General features: G+C 45.9%; 2 long non-coding RNA genes across 2 annotated transcripts; both read right to left on the reverse strand.

Annotated features, from left to right (window-relative positions):
- Positions 1-1,740: 1,740 nt before the first annotated feature.
- Positions 1,741-5,522, reverse strand: LOC140212803 (uncharacterized). Its single transcript, XR_011890923.1, has 2 exons — positions 5,290-5,522; positions 1,741-2,377 (listed from the first exon to the last, which is right to left on the reverse strand). It is a non-coding gene; the product is annotated as an uncharacterized lncRNA (long non-coding RNA).
- A 14,499-nt stretch (positions 5,523-20,021) lies between these two features.
- Positions 20,022-25,423, reverse strand: LOC129381393 (uncharacterized). The gene is made up of 2 exons (XR_011890924.1): positions 25,149-25,423; positions 20,022-20,658 (listed from the first exon to the last, which is right to left on the reverse strand). It is a non-coding gene; the product is annotated as an uncharacterized lncRNA (long non-coding RNA).
- Between the last annotated feature and the right edge of the window lie 1,556 nt (positions 25,424-26,979).

Consider the following 26,979-nt stretch of genomic DNA (forward strand, 5'->3'; position numbering starts at 1 on the left):
AGTGCTTTTCTTTATTACTTTCGTTTGTTTGCAGCATCGGGTCGATGCTTGTGCAAAAGGAGGGTATTGACACGTGTACTTTATCAGGCGAGCACGCTTCGCCGCCCAACAAATGTTATCGCACAGCGCGGGACGGGCCTGCATGTATCCGAAGTTTCCGGAAAGTTAGCGATGCTCCTATCCGCTGTTTGTTGTCGCTGAACGTTGTGTTACCTGATTTCATCCCGTGACGCGAATGGTGTAGAACTTTGTGGAAAGCACGCGAGTCCCAACGATTAATCTGGAACATTCGATGACTACTGTATAAAAGCCGACGCGCTTGACCCGCTGATCAGATTTGCGACGATCGCCGACCGTGTTCGCCGCTATCGTTGTGCTATAACTGTAGCCTGTTTTTGTGGGCACAGGTTCGCCCAATAAAAGGTAGTTTTGTACTTCACAATATTGCTACTATGTTCAACGTCACCACCACGTGACTGTATATATATATATATATATATATATATATATATATATATACACACACACCAACGAGGATAGGTTATCGGAACTACTTTATCATTCAGCATAGAACTATATAGGCCGCATCATTTATTTTTTGTATTTATTTATCTTGCAATACTGCACATCAATGATTTGGCTTGAGCTGGAGGGGCTACGGGTAATATAGACAAGTATAGAACGCAACAGTGCGAGATTCGACACCTGGCAAACAGTGGTCGCAAACTAAGCAATGTCAACTTTTCGTGGTCGTTTTAACCCTTGGCAGTTTTATTGGGCGCTCATATAACCTTCGTATATCTGTTCACAAGTATACTCGCCTACATAGTCGCCGACCGAGTAGACGACAAAGAAGCAAGTAAGCCTAACCCGGGTTTGCACGCAAAGGAAGCTTCACTTCAATCAAAGATGCCAATGCGCTCCATTGATGGTCACATTTTACAAGCCATCAGGGCTCTTTTATAATTGTTTGTTAACACAGCCTACATTCTAAACTCTGAAAGGGCCCTATGGGCAAGAACTTGCATACATCCATAATCGCATCTTACTGTACCTATTCTCATAATCATTACTTATACCCTTCTTGGTCTTTTCTCCGGTTCAATCGCTTTGGAGCAGAGTAGAAGGCTAAAGAATATTACCTCAGGTCAAACTCTTCCTGCTTATTGAAAATATTTTCCACACTCGCCCGGTATTTCTTTCTTTTCAGAAATACTCGGACGTGCCTGTGCACGTTCAGTATGGTTGTATCGATGGATGGATGGATGGATGCTATGAGCGTGCGTTCGAAATGGAGGGCGGGGGGGGGGGGGGGTAATGCATCGTCATTATTGTCCATTAATTAGCAACTGCAATGTTTTATTTGATCATTAGTTACATGCCTGAGCTAAGCCAACTATTGTAGCTGTTCTTCAGCTGTGAGTATCACCTTTCACCGGGCAGAGCCTTGAATTTCCACCATTGAACGAATATGGATCAGTTGTAGCAATTTTGTTTGTACAATGCAGGGCACTAAAACTATTGATAACGTTACCAGCAAGGAGCAAAAATTTTAGGGTGGCACTTTACTCAACTACACTATTAAGAACTCTACTATAAATATCCTTACTACTATATTTTCTAAGAAAAATATCTCCCTATTTTGTTCAATCCAGGAGACAAACTTATTTTAACCATGGCTAGACGACTTGGAAGAACGGGTGCATTCCTCCAAGAAAACCACAGAGCTGGCGGACAGTATTTCTCGAGATAACCACTGTAAAAAGTTTATTCGCAGGCCTTCTTCAGCCCTAATCAGAAGGAATAAGATTAGCCCATTTTTGTTTGTCAAGAAGTTAGCGCACAGCTAGAACAGTTGAAGCTCAGACGACAAGCTCTTCGGCAAAGGCACACGACACGTCTTGGCGCCAGGGTGACATCCAGAGAAGTCGCTCCTCCCGGGTGAATATCCGGCTACACCGATGCCGATGCCACCATCAGGTGAGACGGTGCTTCCCGACGTGCTCGTCAAATCTCGTAGCGCGTGGTGCCGTGTTAAAGGGACCCGTCGAAGGCTTCTCAGTCCTGTGCGCCTACGCGGCATGCAACCATGTGGTTCTTGCAGCTATCTTTGCTATAAAATTTCTGGCCGCACACACTGCACTCAAAGGATCGTTCGGCGTGCGTGCGTAAATGCCTCGTGAGGTTCCCTGAGGTCATATACAGTTTACCAAACTCGGAGCAGTTGTGGGTTTTCCCGAGCATGTGGTCAGCGGTGTGCTTTTCGAAGGCCTCCGCGTCGGTGAAAGCGAACCGGCAAACGCGGCACTCTTGGATTCTCTCGGCTGCCTGGTTCTCTCGCTGGTGCCACGCTGCTTCTCTGGTTTCTTCGGGAACTCTGCGATAGAACAGATCGGGAGGGCACTTAATTAGTAAAAGTTTGCCGTAAGGAACGCAAATTTTGGATCGTGCATTTGGTTCTAAGAAAAGCTGCTGCTCCCGCGTGCTAAAGCCTTTGCAACGGACACTTTTATTTTAGTGCCGGCGCTTTCCGATGATGGATTTGGCGCCAAGGAACAATCGCCTTGTTCGCCGAAACTTAAGAATCGATAAAGTTTCAAAACAGCGTTCTCGCTTTGATCAGTATGTGTTCCTTTCGTTTCGCTTATTACGGTAAAACAATAAATGATCCGTTTAAGCAAAGCAGTTAGGCTGCTACTGCCAGTGAAATTTCTAGGTACTGTTCGGCGTGATCTCTTCTCAGTCTAAAATTACAAGAAATACCCTTCTCCTATATCATGCCGCACGATGTAGTGTCATGTTTTTGCTAGGAAGCTGAAACTTTGCTCCTGATGAGCAAGAAACGACGTGCGCATCAAACGTCAGCTGTTTCAGTCGTCTCGCGTCTAGCGTTCAATAAATTCTTTGTTCTTTAACCTGGAGTTTTTTACCGTATACCCGATGCACGGGCGTTTTCCTATTACGCCTCCGTCGAAGTGTTGCCGCCACGGCCGGTATTCGAACCCGAGTCCTCGCGCTTAGCGGCGCAACGCCAAAGACAGCAGGACAAGACATCTGTGTTTCCGATATTTCCACTCACCTGTACATACGAGGTTCAAGAAAGAAGTTGTTTTGAATCAAAGCGTCTAGAACATCAGCGCGTTACACGTCTAGACCTTTAACGAGGTAGTCACAAGATCTTTGCGACAATTCATTTTCTTGCTTTGAAGGCCCTAGATCTTGAGACCTTTGAAAACCGTCTCCTCAGAGATCTAGAAAATAGCCTTCTCACCATATTTACTAGCATTAAAAAGCCTAGCATTTTCATTCAGGGCAACAAATACACACTCAAAAATGTCGTGTCGGTACCCCTTTAACACAAATGTCATCGACGGCTATTAAATATTCGTCATCAAATCATAAAGTTAGCCTTTGTTTCCTTCACGGATGCAGCTAAACCAGAAACGTAACATGGGGCACTAGATGTGTCGATGGTGCCCTTTTAAGCATTCTGCAGCAATCCAACAAGCCACAGCTATCACTTTACGTTTCGCTTCGGTGCTCATTAAAACTGCACAGGCATTCTGCTTGCAAAGCTTAAAGAGACAAACTTGGTTTGTGTTTATATACAGGCGGAAACGTTTCGCCCGTTGCGTAGTCATTGAAAGACTAATCTATGCTAGAAATTATCCGAAACAATTCTGCTGCATGCTCAGGTGAAGACCCGTAAAAAGTGAAACGCTCGCCAGCTGCTGTTCTAAAGATTTCTAAGCCTGCCATGTACCGCCGGTCTTCTTCTATATCACCTAATTTAAAAAAAAATCACCTATGTCGTGAAGCATAGGTTTATTCACTAGGCTGGGCTACGTCCAGAAGCAAACGTCACCTCCACGAGGAATCAAAATGTAGATGTGACTTATTAGAAGAAAGTTGTAATTACCTTCCTAATTATTTGACGCCACATATTGCAATGCACGAATTCTATCCGGTGAGTTCTCAAGGCGCATCAACTTCGAGCGAATTTTCAGACTGCCACCAGGTCCGAGATAATGATTTGCCAAATTGGCGATCAAATACATCATCGTCCCAGTTACGTATGTGCTTCATTGACTAACAATCTTCCTCAGAAAAGTAAACGGAACAAACGTGCATTTTTACCGCAAGTTTGACGCTGCATACCTGGAATACTGTGCTATATGTGATGTCTGATGAAATATTAGAACGACCGTCTTCGCGCTTTATGTAATCAAATAACCTGGAACTGAGAGCCATTCTTCCAATCCAGACAAACTTCTGTTGAACGTCGCACTCAGAAGAGCGTAAGCAAATTGACGCCTATGAGTGCGAACATCTTGTCGGCCCGTGTGGGCGCACCCGTATTGGGTGGCAAATAACGACTAGGCCTTTCTTCTAATAAAAAAAAATGCACAGAGAACCAGCGAGCTTGTTGAATCCTTTATGAGGCTAAGCTTTCACGACGCGGCAATAAAAGGTCTTCTGCAAAGCTTCTAGCAGCACAACAATTATGCCACTCCATGACAATATCAGCAAGACACGGACAGCACGACCACACGACTACAGATTACATTGTAACAGAGATTGGCGAAGTTTACGACACGCCTTTCCCGCTATCTGACAAAGTTAATATTGCTCGTCGTTGCGGCGTCGTGAATTTGATGATGCGCTGCTAAGTCAGAAGTTGCGTGATAAAATACCGGCTGTTGCAGCCGCATTTCGGTGGGGACCTGATTAAGACCCCCTGTTCCACGGGTTGCACGTTAAGAAGTCCCGGTGATCCAAAGTGATCCGGAGTCCGCCACAACGACATGCCTGATAAAGAAACCGTGGTTTTGGCGCGTAAACGCCCAGAATTTAACGTAACTTTAGGTTTAGTATTGACCTACTCGCACGACTAACCCACCATAATTTGCAACAAATTGACCGGGTAGGCGCATAGAACGCTAAGGTGTAGAAAGCTTCCTTCTAATTAAAGAATGAGACACTGTTGAGCTTGCGCTTGATCCCTGGCGGATATTAGGGAGTGCGTGTTCGTTGACTGAGTAATTTCGTTGGTGCTAGAGCCGGTATAAGGGCCGATGCGCTGGGGCTACGTGCAAGCTAATTCCATATTACAAACGTCTCTTGCGTGAGCCCCGTTCACCAAGACAGCAGCAGCAGCTACGGTGAGCAAATCCATCAAAACTCAACTAGAAAGGTTCACCGTAAGAGAACCTAAATATTCGGCAGTCTGCATGTGACGGAATGTCTAGGTTTGACATAATTAGAACTAAATGTTCAACTCAAGCTCACCTGCTATTGTCCCGATCAGAGGCTTCACTGCTTGCAGCCTGGTCCACCTTGCAACTGCCACCCGACATCGTAAAGTAGGGTCGTGCTGGTTCTTTCCCGGCCATAGTCACCCGTTCTGTACGGACCGTGCAGCCGGTTATTTCCCAGGGCAGGATACTGCAGGGGTGGTCATACTTCACGCATTCTACAAGGGCGTTCCATGGCAAATTCCTGCACCCTCGGCCCAAACTGGTGTCGAGATACGGCACTGCGCATGCGCGTCCTTTGCAGCTAGCGCGCATAACAATACAAGTCTCTTGCTTTATCAGAAGGTGATAAAGCGCAGTATGGCACGTGCTCGCAGATCCCGGGAAATTTTCATCGCGACCTCTATGCGTATATTTCATAGTGCTCGAGCGTAGCAGGCTGTGGTGGCTGATAAAAGGCTAAGAGACCTCGTGTACACGCTGTACCTTTCTTCACATAATAATTGTGCAAATCTAACACACATGATCAAATTAAAGTGAAGCGAAGCATCTTGAAAGCGGTTAATGAATAGTTTATAACTAACCGCGATGCGTGCACTTTTGCTTTCTTTCGTCCTCTGCAATGTGTTATTTATGCAGTATTTACGCTTCTCCGCCCCAGGGGTTACCGCTTCATTCTCCAGCAATTTCTCTATTTATGCATCACACCGCTCCAAGCTATCCCGAAATGAAAACTCCGAATAAGGCCGATGCCAACTGCGAGACGTCTGCGAGAAGCCCGCGTTTTACCAGCGAGTTCTCGCGGTCATCGAGCGAGATGTGTTCATGTTTGCACGTGGATGCGTGACACCAAATTCGTAGTTTAGTTAGTGTGCCTATGTGTACAAGTTCAAACTAAAATCCTTACTTCGTATAGCCGTCCACTTATTTGCTATCCCAATGGATGCTTGACTATCGCTCAGAACTGCTGGTAATTTTTCATTCATTTGAACGATTGGTTTGAGCTAGATGTGTCCAGCCATGTGTTTTCCCGAAAATACGGTTTTCGGTCGAACCATGGATTTCATTCCACTACTGCCCTGATAGCGCCCCGGGGGTATATAAACCCGTTCACTGGTACTGCTGTGCGGTGCAAATATAAGCGTGAACTTATATATATATATATATATATATATATATATATAAAGGAATGAAGAAACTAACGAAGAAACGTCACAACGGCTAAGGTCAATAGATCATTTAAAATATGCCTGGCTGTCGAAGCTAATCGAGGCGAAGAATGTCAGCGATATTCGAAATTGTCCCGTGGGAAAAAAATTAGGAAGCTTTAAAAGGTTTGCTGCAATACCATATCACTGAGAAGAGAACTTGGCAAGAACAGGGCAAGATGCATGCAGTGAAAGACGACCAGGGTTCTCCATCGAACAATTTTGATGACATAGTAAGAGCAACAGAAAAACTATAGTAACCTTCCCAGTTCCCAGAGCAGCACACAACTTTAATTGAAGGAAATGGTGAAAACCTTATAGAGCCTCCTTCAACAACTGTCGATGAAGTTATAAAAGCCTGGCAGGACTTGCCTCGAAATGGAAGGTGAACATTGGATACCCATCAATTTATTCAAAAACAGAGGAAATCAAGCAGTTGAAAAGCTTACGGCTGTTTATACGCAATGTCTAACAGCTGCTAGCGTATATACCAAAGACCTCCAAAAATGCTGATATTATACTGAAGCGCAAGACTTTAAATAATTGAAGAATAATACGCCCGTTACCTAGCTTTCAATAATGCGTCAAATATTCGCCAAAGTAACATCTAACAGGATCGTGGCAACACTTTACTTAAGTCAACCAAGAGAGCAGGCTTGCTTCCGGAAGGTGCATCCTGCCATGGATCACATCTCTGTCATTAATCAGATCATTGAAAAATCTGCGGAGTAGAAGTAGGCTCTCTATATGGCTGTCATAGAATAAGAGATAAGACAATAAAATAAGATAGCAGTGATAGATAGTAGAGAATAAGATAGCAGAGATACCAGCACCAATGGAGGCATTTCGTTTTGTTGAAGCATATTAACGCATCTTCACTGCGTACACGTAGCTTCGACCTGGTGAGTTTCTGTCGTTTTGTGACGTCCTGCGACAGGCAGGATAACTAGGCGTGATCGAAAAAGCTAGCGTTTCTGCTTGAGTTCCTTGGCCATATCTGGCCATTGCTACATTAAGCCCCACACATCGTCATCATCACCAGAAGATGTTTTCCAGTGACCTAACGTAAGCCTCACACAAACCGGTCCGAATGAAACCAACTATACTCTTCAATCTACATACGCAGGGTATTTCTCTTCAGCCTCGTTTCCTGCTTGGTTGAGGTGTGATCTCTGCAACCATGGTGGCGGGGCACTTCAGCAGGCCAGCGTGCAGTGCAATATAATTTACACATACTAAAAAGAGAATACACTATTAATTGTGAATAAAGGCGCACTGGCATTCCTTACACCCAGAAAAGGTGCGATTTAGGCTGACTGGAATATCTTACTCAATTATAAGGGGGTAACTTATTTTAGATTGGATACCAAGCTGCACTGTCGAGGCCCCTTAGGCAAGCGTAGTGGGATGGCTAATAGCTGCCAGGGTGGTGTTTATTGGACTCAGATGCATTTTCACGTGTCTAGTCGTGCCACAATGATGCCCCCGTATATTTATTGAATACTCTGTGAGGAATGTCATGGCACCGCCAAAATCATTCATACACGTCCTATCTTTCACCTTTCGGAATAAACTGCCCAAAGTATTCGGACAACTGTGTCGTCTAGCGCAGCTCCAGCTTAATGTTTCTTGTTAAAAACAGTTCCAATTATCTCAAAATATAAGACTGAATTTTCTTTTAATGGAATGGATAAAATTTGTGCCTTGGTTGTTAAGGGCGCCTGCGCGAACTCCCCAATATGCCCCCGGTGCGCGGAGTCACACACGGTAGACGTCTGCCGTGCCACAAACTTTAGGTGTGGCAACTGTGAAGGCACCCATGAAGCGACGTCTAAAGAATGCCCAAGAATCAAAAAAGAGTTCGAAGTTCTCAAGCAAACTCAACCCATAGAAAAGCCTCAGAAAAGATCCGGCGTCGACGTCGTCATCGACGGAAACGCTCAAGACAGGGTGGAGCTCGTGCGCCGCTTGCGCCAACGCCATCATCTTCATATAGAACGCCCGAGAGCACAAGGAGGCCTCAGACGGGAAATGCTGCCCCCGTGGAAGAGCGGCCGGCGCTTGCAAGCTCTCAGTCTTCTAAGGAGCCTCCACGCTTGATGCTCCCATCGAAGCCCGCTTCTGTCGGTGAGGCTTCAACAGTCGACTGCCAAATGATCCCGGTGCTGCGATCCATTGTGAATGTCATCAGGGCCATGCTGACAAGCCTTGACACTCCATCTGCTCGTAGTGGACTACAAGTGCTCGACGCGCTGAGCCCCGTCCTAGCAAGCCTTGAGTGAAGCCATGACTGACAATCACAAGTCATTTCGTAAGGAGGTCAGAGAAGCGTCGATCCTTCAGTGGAACGCGAGAGGTCTAAGATCTCGCATCGCCGATTTTCGTCAATTTGTTCTCACTAACCGCTTTCCAATCATTGTCATCTGTGAACCAAGATTATCCCATCCAATGAGACTATCCGGCTACGAGACAATATTCTCATCAAGCGACATCAAAAGTAGCAAGGTGGTCGTGTTTATTCGCCGTGAACTCACTTACGTCGTCCAACCGGTGCAACCTCATGACGACAATCAGTATGTGTGCATGACTGTTAAAAATAGGAAAGTCACCTTTGCACTCTTGGGGGTGTATCTGTCGCCATCAATTTTTTTTGACACCGAAAGACTAGAAGACATCTTGAAAACAAAACCTGGTCCATGGATTATCACCGGGGATTTCAACGCTCACCATACCATTTGGGGAAGCTGAAAGGTTAACGCAACGGGAAGACGACTAGCTTCATTAGCTTCCAACAATGGTCTCTACCTGCTGAATGACGCGAGTCCAACATTTCTGCGGGGAATAACGTACAGCAGCTGCCTCGATTTGACTTTCGTCTCCCACCGCCTCGCCACACATGTTAAGTGGTTTTTGGACATTGAAACGCACGGAAGTGACCACATCCCCACTTACCTCAAGATCAAGGGAATGTCCAACACGTATACGTTCACCACGATACGAAGAATAGATTGGTCTGTCTTTAAATCCCAGATTGAGGACGCTTGTCACAAAGGCCTCTCTTGTGGACTTCAACAAGCTATTAAGAAAACGGCACAGACGGCCACGCGCACACTTACGTGTTCTCCAAGGCATTCTGAATTCGACCTGGAATTGGAGCGGCTTCGTGCGATTCGCCGTCATGCCGAAAGGAGATATCGACACACTAAGTCAATTCAGGATCTCAGAACAGCCAGGCGAATGCAAAAGAAGATACAACGCCGCATGGATAAACTTGAGGCTCAGCGTTGGTCGAAATTTTGTGCGTCGCTAGATCCACGCAAACCGCTATCTCAAATATGGAGAACTGTGCGAGGTCTACGTTCTGTTCCGGAACAGCGTTTCCCGTTTAAGGCCCTAGCACTATTCCAGCGCCGACAAGACATTGACGTGGCAGAAGACTTCTGTGCTATGATTGCGGGCCAGCCAACTCGTACAGGTTTGCTTACATTGAACCGTATTCCAGATTCACGCGATTCACGCATGGATCTGCCTTTCACGACGCAAGAGCTTGACGCGGCGCTCGCCCTATGTAATCGGTCGTCGTCGACTTGTCCGGATGACATATCTTACCGCATGCTATGTCACCTTGGTGAACGGGCACGAAGTGCACTCCTTCATATCTATAACGAGTCCTGGCAAGAGGGCAAAGTTGCTCAAGATTGGAAGCTCAGCCGCCTGGTACCGCTTCTTAAGCCTGGCAAGTCTCCCTTAGAGATTACTTCATACCGACCAATTGCGCTGGCAAGTTGCGTTGGGAAGGTAATGGAGCGAATGATCCTCGCCAGACTTGAGTGGTATCTTGAACATTACGAAATCTACCCGGACGCCATGGCTGGTTTTCGACGTCACCGATGTTCTATCGACAACGTTATCGATCTGGTAACCTATGTTCAACACCAAAAGACGTGTAAGAGGTTATCTGTCGCAATGTTCTTAGATATAAAGGGAGCCTACGACAACGTTCTTCATGACGCCATACTTGAAGCATTGGAATCAGTGGGCCTAGGCGGTCCATTATATCGTTGGACTCGCAGTTATTTACATAGGCGGTCTCTATTTCTTAACACTGAAGCTTGCCCAACCTCGCAATATTATACGCACCATGGAGTTCCACAAGGTGGTGTCTTGAGTCCCACGCTTTTCAACCTTGTACTCATTGGTCTCGTGGAACGACTTCCGAACACAGTTAAAATTTCAATGTATGCCGATGACATCTGCGTGTGGGCATCTGGTGTGACACGGCCGCAAGTACGCGCCAGGCTTCAAAAAGCTGCCATGTCAACATCGGCCTACTTAAATGAACAAGGCCTCAAGATCTCGCCAGAAAAATGCGCATTGGTCGCGTTTAGCCGAAAGCCAATGCGATCATACGATGTCTCTTTCGACGGTCAAAACATTCCTTATGTCAGGACGCACCGATTCTTAGGAGTAATCATTGATCGCGACCTCTGCTGGAGTCCTCATGTGGCCTACCTAAAGAAGCGCCTGACGGATATCTCTAATGTGTTTAAGTTTCTTGGAGGAAATGTCTGGGGTGCTTCAGTTCATGCAATGATGCAACTGTACAGGACGCTCTTTCTTGGGTATTTGCGATACAGCTTGCCTGTGCTGACCAACACCTGCAGAAGTAATATCCGTACACTCGAAAGCGTCCAGGCCCAGGCGCTTAGAGTGTGTCTTGGATTGCCGCGGTGTTCGTCAACGGCTGCAACCATTGCGATTGCACACGATTTCCCAGCCAAGACCCATATAGTCATGGAAGCACTCAGAGCACACATAAGACACCTTCCTCGAGCCCCTGCCCATCATCTAGCAACACTACCAGAGGATCGACCACGTGCTTCCTTTTGTGAAACTGTCCTGCCCTACCGTGCATACATTCCATAAGGTTATACAGCTCCAGCGAAAGTTCCGTTTCCACCATGGTGCTTGGCTCAAGCAAAGGTTCTACTTATCGTACCAGGCATACGAACAAAAGCCCAACTCTCGTCTCCAGCACTCAAGCAGCTTTCACTGCTCTTGCTGTACGAGACGTACAACGATCATCATCATCTGTATACTGACGCTTCAACCACGGTGAATGGGTCTGCAGGATCGGTGATCTTTCCTGCAAAACCTTCCACCATAAAGATTCGACTCTCTCACCAGACTACATCGACTGCCGCGGAGCTTGCTGCTATTCGTTGTGCACTTCGTGTAATTTCTGAAGAAATACCCAAGAAATGGAGCGTGTTCACTGACTCCAAGGCTGCACTTCATTGTTTGGTTTCTGCCTTACGCCGAGGACCCCACGAACAACTAGTTCTAGAAATCAGACTGCTGCTTCACCACCTCGTCGAGCAAGGACACGACATCACGTTGCGGTGGATTCCAAGCCTCTGTGGCATAATGGGCAATGAACTTGCCGACGCAGCAGCACGATCTGCACATGAGGAGGGCTTGCAAGACTCCATTCCATTCTCAAGAACAGACGCTGCAACGAAAATTCTTGTGCTTGCAAATGAAGCCATCAAAACTTTATGGAACACACCAAGCTTAAGGCATACACGTCTACACAGACTGGACCCATCCCTTCGACTTCGACCCCCATCTGGACTCTCTCGACTAGAAACAGCAGTACTTTGCCGCCTGTGGCTTGGTGTCGCCTAAACAAGATCCTTCGCCTTCCGAGTCGGTATGGAACACAGCGCGGCTTGCAGACACTGCGGCGGCGAGGAGACCATCGAACACGCGCTCTGCCACTGTCCTCAATACAGCGCGCACCGGCTGTCACTAGCGACCACATTGGCCCGCCTTGACGACAGGCCACTTTCAGAACAGTCAGTTTTGGAATGCCGACGTGAACTGTCGTCGCAGCAAAAGTCGGTCAAGGCTTTGTTGACTTTTCTACGTGACAGTGGCCTATTAGAAAGACTATAATGACCCCATTTCATCCCTTTTCATATTTTTTTTTCTCACGCTTTTATTTTTGTCACGCTCTTCTTTCCGTCTTTACTTCCCCTTTCCCTCCCCCTAGTGCAGGGTAGCAAACCGGAGGTTTTAAGTCTGGTTAACCTCCCTGCCTTTCTCTCATTTGCATCTCTCTCCTCTCTCTCTCTGACCATCTGATGAGACTGCCTACCAAAATTGAAAATTGCTTGTATTGCTGATATCGTGCAAGCGCCGATTTGCTGGTTAAAAAAAATGCTTGAATCTGTGCACAAAGGCTGAATTTTTTGCTGTATAGCTCGAGGCAAGGCATTCCCCAATTCGAGGGCTTTACATGCCAGAACAATCATTTGATTATCTGCCACTGCATACTTCCACCATCATTTTCACCCCCAAGGCTTTTTACCGCGCAGCTCACTCTACGTAGTACACAAGCCTTGTTTGCATTCCGCATTCCTCTCAATGCCATCGCCTTGGTCGAGATAGCACCCACGTAATCGAGGTCCGCAACACCACAGTTGCTGATCTGCGTAAGTGCATGAAGAGGCTGCGGTAATAACAGTTGGGTACGACATGTTGTAGTGACGCTGCACATGAGACAGCTGCTGCTGCAGTGCAGAAGGATTGCTTTAACCGCTTGGGTTCTTTAACGCACACCCGATGCAAGGGACAAGGGCATTTTTACATCGAAGCTGCATACCTCTGCACTCCAAAGAAATGTTCGATTCGTAAGCAAAAAACTCGCCATACGTGGGCCGATTACGGATATAGTGCAATACTGGCCCGACTCGTGGTGGAGGTGAAGCAGGCGTCAACCACTCCCCATATGTGGGCCGATCCCGAACATAGTGCAATGCCGGGCCCACCCACTGCGGAAGAGAACCAGGTGCTAAGCACTCCCACACGTAGGCTGATCCCGAAGATACTGCAATACCGGCCCGACCCGTGGCCGAGGTGAAGCAGGCGTAAGCACTCCCCATACGTGGTCCGATCCCAAATATAGTGCAATACCGGCCCGACCCACGGCGGAAATGAAACAGGCATAAGCGCTTCCCACATGTAGTCCGATCCCGAAGATAGAGCAATACCGGTCCGACGCGCGGCTGAGGTAAAGCACGCGTAAGCACTTTCCATACGTCGGCCGATCCCAAATATAGTGCGATACAGGCCCGACCCGTGGCGGAGGTGAAGCAGTCGCTAAGCACTCCCCATACGTGGGCTGATCCCAAAGATAGCGAAATACCGGCCCGACCCGTGGCGGATGTGTAGTTTGTCATTAAGGGTCCCACATATACAGCTTCGCCGGTCATCTTTCTTTGCAGAGCGGAAGTGCACTAAGCTTTTTGCATTTCACCGGGGCAGGGATTTGATCCCGCGGCCTTGCGCTTAGCAGCACTACCTAGCAGTACTACCATAGCAGCACTAGCTACCAAGCAACCACACCGGGGGAAGGTTTCTGCTGAGCTGCTGTTTGTATGCACCGCACTGAGCAGAACGGAGAGTAAGTATGAAGCTAAAACATTTCAAACAAGAGAAACGTTCCCAGGAAGTTGGATGCACCAGGCGATGTAAAGTAGTCTCCCAAGTAGTGTGGCTTCTGGAAACCATTCGGCAAGTAGATTTGCTTTAGACCTGGCTGTAACTTACAATGAAAATCTCACTTGATGAAACGTTCGCTCCAGGTGCATACCTTGTTCGACTACACGACAATTCGACGTATCGTTATGCATTATTTACAGTCGCGCTTCGCAGATGCAAACGTTTCCCGTCGATCTCATCTCGTTCACCATCGAGGTTGTTACGGCTCAAGGCACCAGAGGAAATTTCTTTGGCCTTTGCCACGAGGCACCCACCACCCACCACCACACCCCTTTCATCAGCGTCCTTCCAGACGTCGTCGCAGCCTGACGCAGACCGTTGACGGGACAACAACAAAACTCTCCCCAAGAAGACAGCGACCACCGGATGTTGCAGAAGAGTTAAAAATCAGGAAGGGCAGTTGCAAGCTGATCGTCACTGAAAGCCTACAAACTGTTCAAGAGGCCCAACGTCGAGGACTACCATGGGAACTGCGTGGACTCGAGTTTCCCAGATTATGACGCGATCGCCTCCTATGCGGAGGCGATGTTGCAGCACAGGAGACGAGGTCTGGGGGAACGGTGCGACAACATGGGAGAGAGATTGCGTTCGATTCGACAATTGTGATTGGCCACCATGCAGCCATCGGATTCCCTAGTACAGTGTCCTAGGGAAGACGACTGTTTTAAAAGGGGGGAAGTCTGGTGCAGCGGATTGGCCTCACGTGTCCTGATGTGAGCTCAGACATTTATTGTGCTCCTACATTGACTACGTTGGCTTCCGCATCTGGAGCCAGAGTTGATAGTATAAAATAGACCTTTTCATTCACTCCTGCTCCCGGATGCACTCATCCCTGTGGCTCAAGGAGTCCTGGCCTATACCCTACTTCGAGCCGCCACAAGGTGCATCGCCTGCTGGAACACCACGCGAGACGGCCATTTCAGGAATTGCCTGACGCTTGTGCGCAAGCGTATTACAAGCGGATGCGAGAGAGATAGTGGGAGGGCATTTGCTCCTTCACTGACTTCCCCTTGGTACTACGGAGGATAGATTTCTTTGATCCTTTTCTATGCGTTTGTGCTTAGACGTGCTGGCATTTCGGTGCGTGAGAGTGCGTGTGTGCGTGCGCGTGTGCGTGTGCGCGTGTGCTCTTGCGCGCATGGTGCCTTGCGTCGCCGATGCGTTTTACTCGTGCTCCTTGGATGTTGATGATAAGTTTGTTGAGTTCGTTTATCGCAAGTAGAACATAGAAATCGCGTGATAGTCGCGAGGGGATCGTTGTACCCGTGCGATATGCGATAAATGGTATCAATATATGTGCGAACGATTCATCTAATCAGTGAACCCCCTAAATAAATTTCTCCATTTATTTAATAGATGGTTAAGCCGCCACTATGTGTACAGGTTTTAAGCAGGCAAAGATATATATATATATATATATATATATATATATATATATATACACGCACACGCGGAACAGAGATTTGCTTGCCTGAACTACTTTGTCAGTCAGCATAGGACGTTATTCATTTTTCTTGAAATAATGCAAGTCCCTGATGTGGCTCGTGTAGGAGGCGCGTCGTGTAAGATAGAGAAGTACAGAATCAAACACCGCAAGGGTCGCCAGTTGTTAGGCTGGTCGTAAGCTGAGCAATATTTAACTTTCGTGGTTATTTTATTCCTTGGCAGTTTCATTGGCGCGGATATTACCTTCGTATAACAATGCACAAATATGCTTACCGAGATAGTCACTGAACGACCGGACAACAGAGAAGCAACTAAGCCTAACCCTGGTGTGCACGCAAAGGAAGCTTCTCTTCAATCATGCGCGCCACCTATACCATCGTCAAACTGGCTATGTGCATTAAGTAAGGCATGCCAAATATTCAAATGTTTTCAATTATTCGTAGTTATTTATTTCTTCTTATTTTTTATTGAGAACGATTGATATATCGCCATACTAAACGTTACGCTAACGCTTAGCTTCTGATGAAAACGACCACGGAAAGAAAAATTGCTTCGTTTGTGACCACTGTGTACCAAGTGAATTCTTCGAAAAACTCAAACTTTCTGAGCGCTGTGCCATAGCTTTAGCGTAATATTAATGGCAAGAAATACAAACCAACCAAAAAATTTGGATCACAGAAGAGAAAGGAATGCATAAGCGCTGGTATTAACGGTTTCGGGAATGGTGCTGAAATTGTCCTATTAGGGGACATGAATGCCCACATACAGGATTTAGATGGCTATACCGACAATAACGGGAAGTCAATGCTAGACCTTTGTGAGCAACATAACCTCTTTATCGTGAATACAGGGCCTAAGTGTGAATGAGAAATCACGTGCGAAGTAGGAAACCGGCAATCGACCATTGATTACTGTCTGATGACAGAAAGAATTCATGATAAGTTGAGAGAAATGGTCATCGATGAGGAAAGGTTTACCTGCATAGGGAGTGACCATAAACGCATCATTTCGAAAATGGGATATGTAGTTGGGAAAGAGCACGGAGAGCAAAATGGCCAGTCCGAATTTGAATGCCGAACAAATAGCACATATAGTCACCAGAGTTGAGGAAGAACTTGGCAAATCGCTAAGTAAAGAGTGGGAATATCGTGAGCTTCTAAGTGTAATAACGACAGAAATACGGAAAGAGAAACATGTTCGTTGGAAAAGAAAAGAGAAACCGAAAAGCTGGTGGAACAAGGAGATACGAGAAACGATCGCCGAACGACAGAAAGCATCTCGAGAGCACAGGCCGACAAAGAAGGCGCAGTTGCCGCAGGATGAAGTAAGCAGAAAATGGGAAATATACCGGGAGAAAAAGTGGTGCAAGCAAAATTAAAAAGTGAAAGTTGGTTATCAGAAATACGTGAGGAAAATAAGGCCGCACCTAGAATATTTTGGAACCACATAAAATTATTAGGCAGGAAGTCAACAACAATACAACATCATATCCTAGACGAAGATGAAAACAGACTGGAAGGGGAAGCGGCAATAAAGTACATCCGAAATGTAACAGCCGAATCTTTGCAAGGCAATGACAAAGTTGTATTTGAAGACAAAAAGAGCATAAAAGAGACCTAAGTGGAAAAGGAGCTGCTGCTGACAAATTTAAACTGAAAAAAAGCGGAAGAGGAAATTCCTAAGCGCACAGCCATAGGGCTAGACGAGGTTCCCGTTAGGCTGATAAATGAACTAGGACCAAAAAGTAAGGAAGCTCTTGTGAAAGCAGTGGAAAAAAAACTTTAAAAGATAGACGAATCCCAGACAGTTGGCAACAAAGTAGAATGAATTTAATTTATAAAGGTAAGGGGGAGAAAGACAATTCACTCGTATAGACCATTGACCATTATATCGGCGATATACAGGCTAGCAATGCAGGCAATCAAATTAAAGCTTCAAGCATGGGCAGAGAATAATGGCATATTGGGAGAGCTTCAGAATGGCATCAGAATAGGTAGGCGTTTGGATGATAACTTGCTTGTCCTTACTCAGTGTATTTAAATTTCAAAAGCAGAAAGCAGACCATTGTATGTGGCCTTTTTAGACATTACAGGGGCCTACGACAACGTAGACAGCAACATCTTGCGGGATATTCTGGAAGGGGAAGGCTTAGGTGATGATTGTCTACCCCTTTTGAAAGAGATCTACCTAGAAAATACCATTTGCGTCGAATGGGAAGAGATGAGGAGGGAGGAGAAAGTTCATATCAACAAGGGAGTGAGTCAGGGGTGCCCTTTATCCCCGCTGCTGTTTATGATGTACATGGTGAGGATAGAGAAGGCGCTAGAAGGAAGTAATATCGGGTTTAATTTCTCATACAAACAGGCGGGTAAAGTAGTAGAGCAGCAGCTCCCAGGTTTATTGTATGCGGACGACGTTGTGTTGCTAGCTAACAAGCAAAGTGATTTGCAACGTCTGACTAATATCTGTGGACAGGAAGGCAACAATTTAGGCTTGAAATTTAGTGTTCGAAAATCAGGTGTTATGGTATTCAATGAAAACAGTGAACATACAGTAGAGATACAGGGCCAAGAAATACCTCGGGTAAAAGAATCTAAATACCTTGGTATATGGATAAACGAAGGCAATAGATGTATGGAAACACAGGAAAAAACCATAACAGTAAGGGGGAAGAGAAATGTAGCTATAATGAAGCACAGAGCGCTATGGCAATACAATAGGCACGAGGTCCTCCGAGGTATGTGGAAAGGTGTAATGGTTCCAGGACTTACTTTTGGAAATTCGATTGTTTGCTTTAAATCAGGGGTACAATCAGGACTCGACGGGAACCAAAGGTCAGGGGGTCGCCTCGCATTGGGCGCTCAAGGGAAGACTATAAATGAAGCTGTGCAGGGTGATATGGGCTGGACTAGTTTTGAAGTGACGGAAGTTCGCAGTAAAATTGAATATGACGAACGGCTAAGGAATATGGAAGAAAGTGAATTGGTTGGGAGAGTGTGCAGGTATGTGTACAGAAAAACATTGATTCACAGTGGAGGAAAAGGACAAGGAAGCTGACCAGCAAGTATGCGGCCTGTAGGGTGGACAACAAAGAACCAAAGAAGGTCAAGGAGAAAGTGAGAGAGGCTGAAATAATCTCATGGGTGGATCAATGGAAAAGAAACCTACCATGAGTAACTACTTAAGAGGAAAAAGCAAAATCAGGAAAGAAACCATTTAGGATAACTCAAAGGGAAGCTCATTACTTTTCGAAGCGAAATCTGGATGCCTTAGAACACGCACCTATAAAGCAAGATATAAGGAAGAAAATTAAATTATGGGGTTTTACGTGTCAAAACCACTTTCCGATTATGAGGCACGCCGTAGTGGAGGACTCCGGAAATTTTGACCACCTGGGGTTCTTTAACGTGCACCTAAATCTAAATACACGGCTGTTGTCGCATTTCGCCTCCATCAAAATACGGCCGCCGTGGCAGTGATTCGATCCTGCGACCAGACGCATAGCAGCTCAACACCATAGCCACTAAGCTACCACGGCGGCAAAAGAGAGAAACAGAGGCAGCGAATTGGCTGTAAAGAATGAAAACAAAAAGACCAGGGAGAATTACAGGAATGGTAACAATGAAATTTGGAAGAAAAACCTTTTGGATAACACAAGGGCTCGAGCTGTGTTTGAGGCTCAAGCTGGTTGCCTTGGGGCAAAAACATGCCGGAGCAAATATTCGTAACATGATGAGACATGTGAATGCTGCAGCATAATTTCAGAGACCACTCGGCACTTCCCAATGGCATCCGAAAGGCTTTAACCAATGAGACCTGGAGGTAACATAAACCTTCCAAAAGCGCTTCAACTTAGAATGGCTGGGAGCAATAACAGCTCAGGAATCCCGATAACCAAGAGACATTAAGAGTATTGGTGTAAGCAGAAAAGAAATTGATACGACCTGATTCATTGCATGTCTACGTTGCGATACAAGGCAGATGGAGAAGCTTTGACAAAAAGAATGATTATCGATATTTATACAAAAACACCTGAATGAAAGCATCTACAGTACACCTGATCAAATCAAGCACGCTTGGTGACTGTCTCCACGACGTTATTAAGGGGATGCGAGTAAAGAATCATCATTAATGTCCAATAATTAGCCACTGCAATGTTTTATTTGATCAGCAGTTACATGCTCGAGCTAAGCCAACTAGAGCAGTAGTTCTTCCGCTTTGAGCATCACGTTTTTCCAGGCAGAGTCTGGAGCTTCCGCCATTGAACAAATGTGTACCATTTTTTAGCTGCTTTGTTTGTACAATACAAGGTGATAAAAGTATTCATAACGTTACCAGCAAAGCTCGACAATATTAGGGTGGCACGTGTCACTCAACTTCACTATTAAAACTCTGCTATAAATATCCTTGCTACAATTTCTTCCAAGAAACACATCTCGCTATATTGTTCAATCCAGGAGACTTGCAAATTTATTTTAACCATGGCTAAAGGATGGCGAAGAACGGCTGCGCTCTTCTGAGAAAGCCTCAAAGCTGGCGCGCAGCATTCCTCGAGATAACCACTGTAAGAACTTTATTGGCAGGCATTTGTCAGCCGTAGTCAGAATTAATAAGATTAGCCCAGTTTTGTTTGTCAAAAAATTAGCTCACAGCTAGAACAGTTGAACCCCAGACCGCAAGTTCTTCTGCGAAAACACACGACGGATTTTGGCGCCAGGGTGACATCCCGAGAAGTCACTCCTCCAGGGCGAACTTCCGGCTCTAGCGATGCCGATGCCACCGTCACGTGCGACAGTGCTCCATGACGTTCTCGACCAATTTCGTGGCGCGTGCTGCTGTGCTAAGAAGACCCTTCGACGCCTTCTCAGTCCTGTGAACCGACGTGCCATGCAAGCATGTGGCTCTTGAGGCCATCTTTTCTATAAAAATTTGGGCTGCACAAGCCGCACTCAAAGGGTGGTTCGCCGTGCGAAAGTAAATGCCTGGTGAGGAGCCAAGACGTCATAAACGATTTGCCACGCTCGGGACAGTTTTTGCTTTTCCCAAGCGAGTGGTCAGCGGCGTGCTTTTCGAAGGCCTCCATGTTGGTGAAAAGGCACCGGCAAACGTGGCACTTATGAATTCTGTTGGCAGCCGGGTTCTCTCGCTGGTGCCACGCTGCTTCCCTGGTTTCTTCGGGGACTCTGCGAGAGAACAAATCGGGAAGGCACTTCATTAGTGAAACTTTGCCGTAAAGAGCCGATGTTTGGGACCGTGGAGTTGTTTCCAGAAAAACATACTGCTCTCGAGTGCTACCGCTTTTGCAACGGACACTTATTTGACAGTGCCGATGCTTGCCGATGATGGGTTTGGCGCCAAGGAACAATCACCTTGTTCACCGAATTTTAAGAATAGAGAACGTTTCAAAAGCGCGTTCTCGCATGGAGCCATTTTCAAGTATGCTAAAAAGCAACGAGGCGAAAGAAAGCCAATGGTATGGCTGTAAGCCATTCATTGTGCGTGCTACACGACAGTTGAAATTGCAAAGCCCCGTAATTTACCTTATCGTTGTTTTGCCTTGACAGTGAAGAAAGAGACCCGAGCGCACATCGACCAGCTCCAAAACTGAGTCTTTATGATGTGAACCTGTGCCCATAATATAGGGTTAGGGACGTGAACACGCATGGATCTTTGAAATCTGGTGTCGTGGTCAAGCGCGTCGGCTATATATGCATGTGCATGAGTCACGGAGGGGTCTACCGAAATCTTTGGTGCTCGCGTACTATCCAGAATTTGTGTCGCGCAAGAAATTAGAATACACACACCCATATTAAATATATATATATATATATATATATATATATATATATATATATATATATATATATATATATATATATATATACACACACACAGACAGAGTCAACGATAATATTCGAGAAAGTCCCCATGCATGCAGGCGCGCTTTACGCTGAGCGATACCCTTAAGTTTTAGGGGGGCGGAAAGCGTCGCCCGAAAAAGGCATAAAGAGGCAATAAAGTGTGTGCTTTTCAATACAGTGCTTTCCCATGTTTCTGTACCTGCGAAGGGGGAGTATGCGTAAAGCCAGTTCTACAACTTTCCTTTTCGCGCAAAACGGGAGCCACTAAGGTCCACACGGAGAAAATAGATACACGGGGTTTTTTGGAAGCCTGCCAAAAATTTCTGGAAAGATGACGTGCTCAAGATCCGTGCGAGTTTCAATAAAGAGATCCACCGGCAATGGTAGACGTTGTGAAGCAGGTAATGTGTTTCTTTTTGCTTCGCTAATTCGGTAAAACAATAAATAATCGGTTGAATCAAAGCAGTTACGCTGCTACTGACAATGAAATTTCTTGCCGCTTGCTCCGCCATCTCCTCTCAGTTGAAAATCGCAAGAAAAATCCATCCACTGCATCAAGCCGGAAGAGATGGTCTCGAGTTATTGCTAGGAAACTGAGACTTGGCTTCTGATGACTAAGAAAACACGCGCGTAAGAAACGCCAGCTGTTCAGTCTTCTCGCGTCTGCGTTTATTAAAACTCTGAGGGGTTTACGAGCCAAAACGACAATGTGATAATGGGCCACGCCGTAGTGGGGGGCTTAGGATTAATTTTGACAACCTGGAGTTCTTGAACGTGCACTCATTGCAGGAGCGTTTTTCCATTGGGCCTCCATCGAAACGTGGTCACCGCTGAAGGTATTCGATCCCTCGTCCTCTAGCTTAGTGACCGAAAGTCAAAGCCAACAGTAGTAGACGTCTGGGCTTCCGATATATTTAGTTCCCTGTATATATAAGGTTTAAAAAAAGATCGTTTTGAAGCAAAGCGTCTAAAACACAACCGCCCTACACATTTATACCTTTAACGGGGTACTGACAAGATCTTAGACGATTCATTTTCTTGCTTTTGAGGTCCTAGAGTGAAACGTTCAAAAACATTCTTGAAAATCTCAGAGAACAGGCTTGTAATCATTTTATTAGGATTTAGAGGAACAGCATTTTGATTTAGCGCACGAAATAAGCGCTCAAAAATATCATGTCAGTACTACTTTCAAGCAAGTATCATCGATGGCCGTCATACATTCGTCATCAAATCACACCTTTAGCCTTTTTTTCACGAGTGTAGCTGAACCATAAACAAACCGTGGCGTAGCAAATGTGCGGTGGCTGCCCTTTTAAGCAAACTTTAACAATCGAACAAGCCACAGCCTGTAAACTTTTGCTTCGGTGCCCAAAAAAGCTGCACAGGCATTGTTCTTGCAAAGCTTAATGTGCTAAAATTGATTTGTGCTTATATAGAAGAGGAAATCTTTCGCCCGCTGCGTACTTATACACAAACCAAGCTTTGCTAGACATTATCGGGAACACGTTTGCCGCACGCTCAGAGAAAGACAGGTAAGAAGGGCAATGATACCGAACTGCGCTTCCTAAGATTACTAAGCCCCCCCCCCCCCCCCCCATTTACCGTGTCTTTCTTTTAATGACTGAGTTCTAAAATTACTTATGTCACATAGCACAGCTTTATTCATTGAGCTGGTTTACTCCCAGACGCAAGCGTCAATTTCACGAGCCGACATCGAGAGCCGATGCAGCGAAAAAACGTTCCGCACTTGCGCGTGAATTGACATTAGCTCAATGTAATTCATTCGAATTTCCAAGTGCACGCCTTCATAATCTGGACCCTAATTTAGAGCTCCGTATTCCGCCTGAGCTTCCACGACGTATCTGCACCCTTCAAATCCGTCTATGGCTTGGAGTAGCATTTTGAAAGGCGTACTCCTTTCTTATGGCGATGGCCAACAGCCCACTTTGTGAATTCGGTGGGAGAAATGGCACAATCGCACACCTTCTTTGGAACTGCCCCCATTTCGACCCCCCAAGATCAGCCCCCTAAGCCACCATACACCAACTGGAGAAGCGCCCACTAATGGAAGACATGCTTGGAAATTGGCCTAAGGCAAGATCATTGCGATCTGCCATAAACGCGCTGCTTAGTTGCCTAAAATACGCGGGACTTTGCGACAAATTGTGACTGTACACTTTGTGACGTAGGATTGGACGGCGACACTGCGTAACAATAGGAACGCCTTCTCAAACTCCGTTACTGTGCCTAAAGAAACAATTCTGTGTCGTATGTATGTGGGTGTTTTTTTTAATTCTTTTTCTCGCTCTTACTTATGGCATCCTTATGCCGCTCCCCCGACACAGGGCAGCCTACCGAATATAATCTCTGATTAACCTCCCCGTCTTTCCTTGGCCTTTCTCAGTCTCTGCAGAAGCGATCAAAATGTATGTATGGCAATTTAACAAAAAGTTCCAATTATTATTAATTAATACTTGACGGCACATATTGCAATGCGAAAATTGCATCCGGTGCGTTATCAAGGCGAATCTACTTCGAACGAACATTCAGGATGTCACCAGATCCAATATATTGATCCGCGAGATTGTCGATGAAATACATTTTCCCCCCAGTTATGTTTGTGCTTCATCGACTAAGAATATTCCTAAGAAAAGTAAATAGAAAAGCAGTGCGTTTTTACCGCAACTTTGACGCTGCATACCTCGCATGCAGTGCAATTTGGGATGTGTCATCACATATTAGAACGGCAATCTTACCGCTTTATGTAATCAAATAACCTGGAACAGAGCCATTTTTCCAATCCATATAAATTTCTATCTAACGTCGCACCAAGATTAGCGTAGGCAAATTGACGCTCATGGGCACGAACATTTTGTCGCCTCGCGTGGATGCGCATATATGAGGTGGAAAATAACAGGGCCTTTATCTATGCAAGCAAATATGCACAGAGCATGAGCGACCTTTTTGAAGCCTATATGAAGGTAATCTTGCACGGCGGGGCTATAAGACATCTTCTGCAAAGCTCGTAGCAGCGCAAGAATTATGCTCGACAAAATCACAAAGACACGGAACCCCCAACCACACGACACGTAGATTACTTTGTAACCGACATTGGCCAAGTTCACTGCACGACTATTCCGCGATCAGACAAAGTTAATATTTCTCCTCTTGGCGGCTTCGGGAATTTGGCGCTGCGCGGCTAAGCCAGAGGTGGCGTGATCAAAAACGGGCTGCTGCGGCCGCATTTCGATTGGGGCCTGATAAAACCCGTGTTCCGTGGGGTTCACATTAAGAACACCGTGTTGTCGAAAGTGATCCCAAGCCGCCCACTACGACGAGCCTGATAATCACATCGTGCTTTCGGCGCATAAAGCCCCAAACTTTAACTGAAGTGTAGGTTTAGTATTGGCGTAAGTGCAGAAGTGGATAACCATACGTGTCAATAAATTAACCGGGTAAGCGCACGAAACCCTAAAGCGTAGAAATCTTCGTTTCGCCAAAAGAATAAGACAATCTACAGCCTGCGCTTTATTCGTAGAGGATATTAGGTAGGGCGTGTTCGTTGACTGAGTAATTTCTTAGGCGCTAGCTCCGCTATAACTGCCGATGTGCTAGGGCTACGTGCAAGCCAATTCCACATTGCAAATGTGAGCCGTATTCACCAAGACAGCAGCAGCAGCCACGTTCGGCAAAACCCATGAGAGCTCGGCTACAAATGCTTACCGTAAAAGAAGCTAGATGTTTGGCAATCTGCGTGTAACAACTTCTCTAGGTTTGACACTATTCGATGTAAATGTTCAATGGAAGCTCACCTGCCATGGTTTAGATCAGTGGCTGCAGTGCTTGTACCCTGGTCCGCGCTGCAACTGCCACTCGACATCGTAATGTGGGGTCCAGCTATTTCTTTCCCAGCCATGGTCGCCCGTCCAGTACGGTAAGTGCAACCGGTTATTTCCCAGGACAGGACAGCGCAGAGGCGGTCATACTTCACGCAATCTGCGAGGGCGTGCCATGGCGCATTACTAAACCCTCTTCCCAAACCATCACCTGGTGTCGAGACATGGCACTGCGCATGCGCATCCTTTGTAGCGTGCGTGCTTGACAACACGTAGCTCTGGCCTTATCAAAAGGCGATAAAGCGCAGTTCGGCGCGTGTTCGCAGATCCCACCAAATTTTCATCACGACCTGTATGCCCATATTTCGCATTGCTCGAACGTAGCACGCAGTGGTGGCTTATGAAAGGCGAAGAGACCTCGTGTACAAACTGCACCTTTTGTCACATAATGAATATGCAAATACAACACACATGATCGAATAAAAGTGAAAGGAAGCATTTTGAAAGCGGGTACTAAATACTTCTTAACTAACCGCGATGCGTAAACTTTTGTTTTCCTTCGTCTTCTGCAACATGCTATTTATGGAGTATTTATGCTTATCCGCCGCAGAGCTTACCGCATTATTCTCTAGCAATTTCTGTGTTTATGCACCGCAACGCTCCCAAGCAATGCCGAAATTCAAACAGCGAATAAGGCCGATCCAGAGAGCGAGACGTCGCAGTGATTTTGCGGTGACGAAGGTGATGTATAATGCGTGTCGAGAGGAGAATTGGTATGATGTTTAGGTAATCTGCGCCTCTTGGGTCCCGATTGCAGATAACCATTCTGCAGGATTCGTCATAAACAGGCATACGCCCAGTGGTTAAACCTATGAAATAATGTATATCATGGCATGTGTTCACCCTAATCCACTTCTATATTAACATATTGGCGCGCTATATAGACGTTTATGAGCCTAAATACATACTAATTTGATATATATATATATATATATGTATAATGTGACCGGGAACGGCAGGCATTGGCGACGCCCATGCCTACCGTTTACGGTCACATTTTACGAGCCATCAGGGCTGTTTTATAATTTTTTATTAACACAGCCTATATTCAAATATGAAAGGGCCCCACGGACATGACCTTATATACTCGCATAACCGCACATTTCTGTACGTATTGTCAACATCATTATTTATACCCTTTTTGTTATTTTTTGTGGTTCGCTCACCTTTGAGCAGAGTAGAAGGCTAAAGAATATTACCTCAGGTCAAACTCTCTCTTTTTGTTGAAAAAATTCTAAACTTTCACCCGGTATTTCTTTCTTTCAGAAATGCTCAGATGTGCCTCTGCACGTTTAGTATGACTAAATCGATGGATGGATGCTATGAGTGTGCGCTTTAAAACGGGTGGGGGGGGTGGGGGTAAATTGCGCCACTAAGTTCATTTTCTGATTTTTTCGAGTGTCTTACCTACCTATTTTTTTTAATGCAAAGCTCTCTTCTTTGCCTCCTCGCCTGGTTTCGTGACCCTCGGCTGCAGCCTGGCTATTCCCTTTCCCAACGGGCCGACCAATCACGACGCCTCCAGATGGCGCTCGCTTCTGAGCATCCGCGGAGTGCGCTGTAAAAGTATGCGCAACTATCTGTACCCGATATGCGTGGATACAGAATGGAGAAAGAGGTTGAGAAAGTTGGGAACGAAGTAACGGGTAATTTAAAGTGTAAACAAACGAGCGGGAGTCATGAGAAAGAAAGAAAAAAATCATTGAAAAATATAATAATGAGGATTTACGTGCCAAAACCACTATCT

Source organism: Dermacentor andersoni, chromosome 11 (assembly GCF_023375885.2).
Source record: "Dermacentor andersoni chromosome 11, qqDerAnde1_hic_scaffold, whole genome shotgun sequence".
NCBI classification, from domain to species: Eukaryota; Metazoa; Arthropoda; class Arachnida; order Ixodida; family Ixodidae; genus Dermacentor; species Dermacentor andersoni.